We start from the raw sequence: 10,547 nt of genomic DNA on the forward strand, positions 1-10,547 counted from the left end.
GTGATAAGTCTGAAGTTGCAAGTGATAAAAAACATTATTGACATGTCCCAGAGACTGACTGAGGTAATAATTAAAGGCTAGATACAGTGCTGTCCAAATCTGCTGAGGGCAAAACTCAGTAACCACATTCTTCTTCAGCATTATGTGGCAAATAGTATGTTTACTGCCCTTATCTGTGCCCGCTTTTTATCTTAAGTTACTGTCAGTTTTTGTCTTTCACATTTGGCTTCAGTATGAGTTAACTGATATGTTTGCCTTATGCGTGTCCCTCTCCATCCCACTCATTGGACCTGAACTCCCTATTCTGAGCCAATGGGAGGACAACATACTCATCCTGCCTCTAAAGTCCTGTGTGCATTTTTTCTCTCTTGTGTAATCCTTTCTCCCCGTGACATGGTTAACGTTCTGAGTTAACCCTCCTTAAACTTCCCCATCTCTGACAGCTTAACCTCTGTGTTTGTGTGCATTTTTGAACCTGACTGACTGACCGTGCATGTTTACTTTCCCTTACGAGGCATTGAGTGTGCTTTACACAAATCCCATCAATTACTGTAATCAGACGAGCGGACAGATAGGCTTATGCTGAGTTGACAACAGTAGTCAAGTGCTGCCAAGAAGTGGAAGGATGTAGCCAGAGAGGATAGCATGAGGGCAGATAAGCTGATGGCCAAACACACCAGATGGTGAGCTGAACAAGGCGGGGAATAAAATGCAAAGTTGGACATTTCTTTCACTTGCATCATCCCAAACTATTCCACCACAAAATTTCCAGCCTTCTCCACCTTACACTGTGACACGTAAGTGAATGTGTAGAGGTTGTGAGGAGGCAGACTAAACACTAAAAAGACCTGTGACTGTGTGTGCTGAGTCACCAAAAAGATGGATGTGTGTCTACCTGCATGTGTTTGTCTGGTGAGGGTCGCTGACATGTGAGTATCAACACCCATGCTCATCTGTGTTTTTCTCTTTCCCCTGACGTCAGAACGCTTGAGCAGTATCGATGCTGTGCAAAACGTGTGTGGAACATAAGAAGACCAGGATGTCTGTCAGCAAGGCCAAGGCCACTCTCAAACTGCCTCACTAACAACAGGGCAGAGCAGACAGATAATAATCCCAGGTCACGGTGATCTGCCCAAAACACTGAAAGTTCACCTTCCCCTAAGTACTCATTAACAACACACTCCTGCCAAAACATGTCTGCATGTATACACACAATGAGGTCAAAATCATCCATGCAGCATATGTACACTCTGGCTTTTCACTGCAATACAAAATGTGCAGGACACTGTAAGGCAGGGTTATTCAAATACAAATTCAACTGGGCCAGATTTTAAAACTAGAAAATGTTAATGGGCCAGACATTTTCAGCAGAAAGCAACCTATTGAAAGTTTTTTTTTTTTAGCCTTTGGTAATAACAGATTTTAAACAAATGCAAATCAATGTAGTAAAAGTAGCAATGTTTATTGTTTCACATATGAAATTATATACATCAATGCTATCAATGCACAGAAGCATTAACATTAACTAAACACACTCTCTCCATGCACACACAAACACACACCTCACTTCCTGACATTTTCCTTTGAGGTCAAGTGTTTAGGAAAACACATAGGACGTTGTTTCATGCAGTCCATGGCAGTCATGTTCACAAAAACAAGGTCACTATATAAACTCAATGATATCTGACTGGAAACAAACGTAACATGTCAATAAAATGAATCACTCCTGACATCACGATACTGAGTAACATTATGTAAGCACGAAAAAACATCAGTATCAATCATTTATCCAAGCTTGCCTGAGAAGGACTAAATGCACACACCCGTTATATTTAAGTATCCCATCAAGAGAGACCCTCACTTCAGCCTGTTATATTTTGTTCAGAAAATATTGGCGTGTAACCTCATTTTTGTGGACCATAAACGAGGTGCAGACTTCCATCTGTGTCACCGGTAATGAGGAAATAGAGTGAGTGTTGGATAGAGCAGTGAGTGACAACAACTTTGCCCAATTTTAAGGGTACTGTTTACAGTGGAAATGCAAGGGTCTAGGTACCATGTCTGAAGGGTACTTTCGGTTCCAAAGGTACCATACCGATGTGTTTGGTGGAAACAGGGCTTTAGTCTGGCCCCTCCCCTGGGACCACTTTGCCTTGGGAAACCCTACCGGGCCCTGGACAACACAGCTCCCAGGATCACAGGGACATGCAAACCCCAGCATCACATTAAGGTGGTGATTCTTGGAGGGGGAACTGAGCCAGAATGGGAAGCTTTCGATTTACTGGTCCATCTAGGTCCCAACCCTTACCTATGGTCATGAGCTATGGGTAATGTCCGAAAGAATGGGGCTGCAAATACAAGCAACCCCATAGAGGTTCCTCCGAAGGGTGGCTGGGCTCAGCCTTAGAGACAGGGTAAGGAGCTTAGACATCCGAAGAGAGCTCGATGTAGAGCCGCTGCTCCTTCATGTCAGAAGGGGCCAGTTGAAGTGGTTTGGGCATTTGATCAGGATGCCTCCTGGGTGCCTCCCATTAGAGATGTTCCAGGCAAGTCCAACTGGTAGGAGGGCAGACCCAGAACACACTGGAGGGATTACATATTTCGTCTGGCCTGGGAACACCTTGGGATCCTCCAGGAGCTGGAAAGTGTATTTTTAGCCTTCCCTTCATCTAGAGTGAATGCGGATATTCCGTGTCACAGAAACCAGATGTAACCAAGGCGTCTTGGGTGAAAAAATGTTGCACCTCCAAAGCACTCTCAAGCACTCCCAGCTGGGCATTTCCTGAGGAGCGTCAGCTTTGAAAAAAGTGCTGTAGTGGACACGGGGCTGGGTGTTTTTTGAATGTTAAAAAGAACAGTCTAAAGCCATGATGGCAGCTCAGTAAGGATGTATTTAGGAACAGTGGTGCTTTGAGCTAAATGCTAGCATGCTCACAATAACAATGCTAATATTTACCAGGTTCACCATCTTAGTTTAGCGTGTTCCTTGTAGGCTTTCTCCAAGAAACCCCTTTTTGATTCATTTTAACCAAAACCATGACTTTTTTCCTAACCTCAACCAATTGATATTTTTCTGTCAGAAAGCCCTCAAGGAAGCTGCGTAGTTTTGCAGATTCTTGGTCATAAACCAAAGTTTATGGTTTATTGTTTCAGCTGGACCACAGCTGAAACAATTGGGCAGTTGGAATAATTTACAACTCCTTTGATAAGTTTTTCAAGCTAATATGTCAAAAATTCTCTGGTTACACCTTCTCAGTTGTTAGTATTCTGTGCTTTTTACTGTCTGATGTCATTGTAAACTAAATATCTTTATCTTTTGGACAATTAGCCAGACAAAACAAGCAATTTGAGTATGTCACCTTGGGTTTTATTACTATTTTTAGACATCTTATAGAAAACAACTCATCAATCAGCCTAATCAAGAAACTATTTGACTGATTAAAGGATAAATAAATGAAAATAATCATTTTTTTTATAACTTTGTTTTCCCCTGATGATGACGTTACATGAAAGTTAGGTATGACCTCATACAGTTAGAAAATAAGCAGTATTACAATTCATCCTGAGGGAGACAGAAATATGTACAAAATGGCATGGCAATCCATTTAATGTTCTGTAAAATCCCAAATTTCAACAGCATGGTGGTTCTTGAGGAAAAGGGGATCTCCGAAGTCCTTTGGTCGTCATGCTCTGGGCACAATGAATGTCTGTAAAGAAATTGATAGTGATCATTTCAACAGTTGTTGAGATATTTTAGTCTGGACCAAAGCAGTGGATTGACCGACGGTCAGGCCAACATAACCACCAATGGAGAGCTGAAGTGAAACAGGAATTTCCAGGTTCTGTTCCAGTAGTAAGAAAACTTCATACAAAATCCAACTGACATTTGTAACAGTAATAATTAAAAGTCTAGCTTTGTAACAGAGCCTTTCTCAACAGTGGCTCACTTTATATATTCATATAAGGATGTTTGTCTCTTTGAAGAGCAATCTAATATTGTTGCTTATTTAATATTTAAATTTGTTAGTGGCCTTCAACAAACAGCATTTCCCATGAGCCCTAGACTTTTGCAAGCAGCAGGAGATGAGAGGATGACTGAACTCTGGTGAAGACAGCAGTGTGCAGACAGCAGACACTGCAATTTTAAAAATTGAAAAACCAGCGCAGTCGCCAGAGGAAAATGTTGGCATTGTGCATTTCTGCAAACCCCTGATACATTATATTTGTACATTTTCATACTTGTCATTTTAAAAAGTGATGTTGTTCAGATTACATGTATATGAGCTAAGATTCTCCTCAGGGGGAAAAGGGGATGGTGGATGGCATGAGAGCAAGATGGCTGCAGACCATTGTTCAATACCAGACGTGTTTTTAAAGAACACATCATGACATTTCTAGTGGTGTTTTTGGCAACAACAACTGGGTATTTTTTAAGGCGAGGACGGCACATTTGCAGCAGTGGTTGTGGCGACAATACCGGGTATTTTAAGCCAAAACATGACCTTTTCCTAACCATAACCAAGTGTTTTTTGTGCTTAAACCTAACCTAAATATAACAAATCAGTGGTTTGCGGGAATGTACAATGCCAACATTTATTCTGGTGATTGAGCTGGAAAAAATGCTATAGAGGAGAGTTGTGGTGAATTTTACGGATATGGACAACACCATGTTAAGCTAAAGTAAGTCCTGTGCCGTTCTAGTAAGTGTTCCTGATGAGAGCTGTAGTTTTTTCTGTGCTCACAATGTAGTAATTGTTTAACTTTGTTAAAATCCAAAGGTTTCTGTTTGTAATAGTACTGTATGTGCTGTAGGGGATGCTGATTGTCTTAGAACATGAGAAGTCAACCCTGAAGAAGCACACTTCATTTTTTCAGAGAGAAAATTGATCTATTGCTACTGCACTCACCTTTAACACAACATTACAGAACAGAGACATGTTTATGACACACAACAGACAATGAGTTGTTGATTACAGATCATATAAGTTAACCTTGACTCGACCTATTGGGCAACAACCATAAATTTCAACATGTTTCTGGGTTAATTGAGCTGAAACAGTGGTCTGTTTACATACTCCCTGATAACCCAGACAGCTACAGAGATTTAGAGTCACTTATGGGGCCTCGCAGTGTGGACACACAAAATGACTTTTGTCTAAGCCTGTGTGTTCAGTGTGTCTGTCTGAGTTTGTCCAAACCTGTGAACATGTTTACATATCTGTGTGTGACTATAGAGTGCACAATTGATTACAGGTTAGTGATAACCTGAAGTGCAATCTATAGTATGACCACAGTTAGACACAAGTACATAAATCATAGTAATGTCATGATTAGACCTATAGCTTATACTGTAGATTATACATTTAACTAAAATTTTATTTCAGTCAATTCAGGCTGAAATTTGAATAATTTGAAGTTTACCAAGCTGCCATGAGCAACTCTTACTAACTAATCCTGGGTGCACACAACTGGGTGTATTCTTAGTGACAGTTGACACAGCTGAGGTATTTGTCACTCTGCATAACTTTGGACTTTAAACGTGTTTTTCTGGCTACCTGAGATGTGTTTTTGACTTGAGGGCCCTAAGTCCTGTTAAACATGGAGATCACTGTTTTGATAGAAATTCCCAGAAAGCAAACATTTCAGTATCTCAAGAGGAGGGTGTCCAAAAATCTGCACTCAAGCTTTTGTCCATCATCTCTGTGTCATACTGAGTCAACCCTAAAACTGCTATAATTGCATGTTGGTCACCAGGGTGCAAAACACATGGTGCAGTGCAGGCTGACTGTTCCACTGGGATTCTTGAATGAGAATGAAAGGGCAAAACAAGACAAGAAAAACATGACCTTGTGATAGTGCAGGGGTCGGCAAGCTTTACAATCTAAAGAGGCAATTTTGACCAAAAAAAGTAGTAAGTTAAGTCCAAATTAAGCTACTGTTACACTGCTATGCTAAACCTGGCTCATGAAACCTCATCAACTAAGACTAGCAAGCCCGTAAATTAGTGCCTCTCCCTACATGTTGCAGTAGATGTGAGAAATGTGCCTGGACTTCCCTGGGTGAGTGCCACCTTTCCTATCTGGGGGTGTGTGTGTGGTTGACTCACTACCAGGCCACCGCTCTTGCTCCTCACGACCAGCTCACTCGGACAGGATGATTCCGTGGGAACTCCATCCCATTGGAGCAGTGGGCCAGCTCATTCTCCTTCGTGGGTGCTCAGAGTGAACGTGTACTTACATGGAAAATTCGTGGTGGTATGTCAAACACTTTTTCAATATCTTTTTGTCTTCAGAATGTCTTGCCTCCGGCGTCTCCCTCGTGGCGTGCCTCTCCAGCTCTCTCCCCAAGTGTGGCTAACAGCGGCTAATGAGCCAATACCACCAAACCCCTTAGTGTGACGTCAATGTTGACCCTGCCTCCTACCACCTGCCAAAGCCACACCCACAAGACATCCATTAAACTACCAATAAAGCTGTCATCACATTATCAACAGTGCTAATAGCTCTAAATCAGCATTCATCGATATATTTTACCACAAGATGGCTACTGTGCAGTGGGCTATGTATGGTTGTTTGGTAGCCTACTTTAACTTTGTAGCACTGGCGGTGAAAACAAATGTATCTGTCCACGCACTATTAAATTCCCTATTCTATTTTGAGACTTTTCCCTTTCTGGATTTGGACTATCTATAGCTGGCTTAGTTGGGGACACTCAAAAGCAACTGTTAAGTTAAGCCAGTATGGTACCCTACTAAATTTGTTCACATATTATTTCATTTATATGCATCTGGTTAACAAATATACAGAGTATTAGTGTTAAGACATGTATTTTGCAGTCGGTTCAGAAGACACTTTGCACCAAGTTTCTGAGTGTGTTTGGACACTGAGAACAGTAATAAACAAGGTCCCAGATTCACATCTGCCCACGGCGAGTGTCGCCTCTATCATCACATCACATGCCTGGACAGGGTTGAACACGGTTGTTTACAGTTTTCTGATATTTCCAAGGAACAGTGAGTGAAAACACATCTCTCAAGGTTATCAAATGAGTTCCAACATGTGCGCCAATGATATGGTATTATAAACTGAACTGAAACTGAGACTTTTAAAAACCCCAGTTATCTCACTATATAATGAGGAAAACTCTGGTACTGGCACAGTGGTAGAGGGTCATGGGAGGATGCGAATGAAGCAATATTACATCAATTGGCCAAAGGAGGGCTCTATAGCAATCGATTGAAATTGCAGACTTTGAATGGGCATATCTTAAACTTTGCACAGAGATGCCCCTCCTCCTGAGGAACAAATTTATAACTTCCTGTGATTTAGATTTTCTGCCATTTTGAATTTTTTGGAAAAACACTTAAAATCAATCTCTTCCTAGGAAATTTGACCGATCTGCATGAAACTCGATGAACATAATCTAGGGACCAATATAGAATATTGCGGAGGGCGTGGCTCATCACATAAAGGTGTATAACATCTCAAGGGTTTCACCGATCACCACGCAACTTTGTAGGCATATGACCACACATAATCTGAGGGGACCCCTCCATTATTGACCCCATCAAACAAAATGGGGGCGCTAGAGAGCTAATTTCTTATCTAGGCCTAACCGTCATATCGATTTTTACTAACCTTGGTAGATATGTAGAACAGGACACCTCAAGGTGACTGGAGAAATTTAACTCTAATTGGCAACTGGGTGGCGCTATAACAACAGAAAAATGCTTAAAAATGGCTAAAATGCGACTGATCGCTGTGGCTCCCCCTGTGGACCAATGTTAGGTTTTTTTTCTAATTTTTGGTATGACTAAGTCATGGTATGGTATGCTGTACATAATCACGGAAACTGTCAGTCAGTCATTCTGTGTGTCCCATGTTTTTCTACTCACTGACGTGGTCAATCTATGTGAAACTGCACATAGGCATTAAGAATTGGCATAGGTAGAAGGTGACAAAGCTACCAATGGGTATGGACTAGTTATTATTATCCTTATTCTTTTCCTTAAGGTATCTGAACATTTTAAAGGTTCACCAAATTTTGAAAAAAAATACACCTGTGTTGATTCATTTAATTTATGTCGTTTAAATTCATTCATGCTCTATTACACTGTAATTTTTGCTTTTATTAGGGGCCGTAGTGTTACTACAACATTGTGCATGGGAGTTTAAAAGCTCATTCAGCAGTTTAGCCTCATAATTTGTTAACTGGGCCTCTCTACACCTTAATCAGATTCATATGCCCATAGTAGACACATCCCAGTTTTACATTTCAGTAGACCCTTACCAGTTCATCTCCCATGCTAAGTGTGTGCCATATTTTAAGAGGTGCATATAACAAGTTTAAACAAAACTGAACAAAGTAGGTGGACTACACAGTATTTTTTTTTAAAAGGCACCAGGCTGTAGAAGTATGACGTGCATTTGAAATGTTTAAATACCTTTTTGTCACTGTATAGGCTACATATTTTTACAATGGACAATGTAAGAATCACTTATGGCCTACATCAGTGAAAAATGAAAATTAAAACATTTAAAAAAAAATAACTGTTATTAATTTCCATACAGCTCCACAGGGAGCCACTGGAGAAGGGCTAAAGAGCCACATGTAGCTCCGAAGCCACACGTTGCCTATCCCTGCAATACCGTGGACTTTGTGTGTGTGTGCAGGCGTCTTGCAGTATGCACTAAGTACCATAAAGTCACCAGCTGACAAATCTGTAATTGTCAAAACAGTGTTGTAAACCAAATGAAACTGAGGTCACGTCCCCACCCTGGTTACCAGAAACAATCAAAAACCCAAATGATTGATTAAAAGATTTTATTGGTGAGAGTTTATTGGTATAACACTTGCAAACTGTTTTATTAGGCCTGCTGGTAAAAGTTAAAGCAACTGAATCAACAGTAGAGCAACTAATAGGTTACAGAAGATACAGTGTTCATTCCTGTTGTATTACAATACTGTTACTGATTCAGAGAAGTTGAGACTGTAGATTGTTTCTCTCCTCTCGCCCTCACTGAACTGATGTCACAACTTTTTTACGCCCTAGATGTGTCCTCACACAGGCTAACTTTTTTTTCATAACTGCCCATCAAAAGATCAAAGCCAGTGTGACTAAAATACTTCTAAGACAAGATACAGTATATGCAGAACGGGTGTGTTCTTCAGGCTGCTGACTTACATATTAAGCCTGTTACAGAGTAAAGGGCAGAGATTTGTAAAGATGTCTATATGCTGAATAACAGTAGCTGCTCTTAAGCCTGTAAACTTGTGACTGTTGTCATATGAGGCTGCAATGAAGTGCTTGCTGTGTTTATAAGTTATGGTAATGGTCACTATTGAATGAAAGCTTTGTGTTATCTTTTCGTGACCTACAAAAAGCATTTAATGCATGGAATATATTTTCTTTTTAGCATTATACAATGACGCATTTCATCCTTAAGTGTGGTGGGTTAGAGGTTTTACTTTCTTCATAGAGAGGCATATCATTCTTCATTCTAGAATAAATTTAAACCAAAGTGGAGACAGGTTTTGCTGACAGGGTTTATTACTTAATAATTAGTGTTATTAAGTCATATACGTGATGGAACCCAGCGATATCTTTTCCTGATAATGAAAGTAAACTTTGAACGCTGACATGACGTGAGATGTGTTTTGATTTTGCAAGCTTTTTCCGGGACTTCAGCGCCTCTCATACACTGGAAACTCTAATCTTTGTTTCGAGAACCACTGCTCTGGCAAAGTCACTGAAGTTGGAGATTGTACCAACAGCCAATGGCATGCCGTTACTCATCCCACAGCATTTCCTCTCCGACTTATGCCCTCTCTGCAGCTCAGACAAGCTGGTACATGAGAAGAGAGCGGCAACATAAGCAACCTGTGGCATTTACTCAGCAGCTCTGCTTGCCTGATTCAGCCTTCCCAGCACAGACTTTTGGAGGGAATGCTCAAAACTGGGGCAATGAATATATAAAACCAGTTTAAGAATAACCAGCTAAGAGGAACTTGACGAGACTTGTCACAGGGGACCTTGTCATAATCAAAAATGTTTTTTAAATGGGTCAATATTGATGTTTGAAAAGCATACTCAAGAGCAGCGCCTTATCCTTATCCAATTTTCCCCTCAGAGCACATTCGGGAAATGATTTTTCCACTTCACATTGTCGAAGGCAATGGCACAGCCTGGTGTTCTGGTAAATTGGTACCTCACACACTGACCTTTTGTGTCTCGCTATGTAATCACATCGCTTGTCCTTCAACTGACCAAAATTTAGGAATAATAAGTGAATTTGGAGCCATGGGACCATTAATGTGATATTCTACTTAATTAAATCTCGATTGGACCTCATTCTCAACATTTTAACACCAGCATTATTTTATTCAATTGAAATTACATATAGTTCCCTTAAAAACGGAAAATGAAAGATTAAAGTTTTTTAGTCTACAAGCACAAACTGAGATAACCCTGTTGACATCATAACGCCAGGGCCACACCACCCGCGGAAGCGCCGCGAATAGCCTGGTAGCGCAGAGAAGTGAAGCCA

This window comes from Epinephelus fuscoguttatus, linkage group LG14 (genome assembly GCF_011397635.1).
Source record: "Epinephelus fuscoguttatus linkage group LG14, E.fuscoguttatus.final_Chr_v1".
In the NCBI taxonomy this organism is placed as follows: domain Eukaryota; kingdom Metazoa; phylum Chordata; class Actinopteri; order Perciformes; family Serranidae; genus Epinephelus; species Epinephelus fuscoguttatus.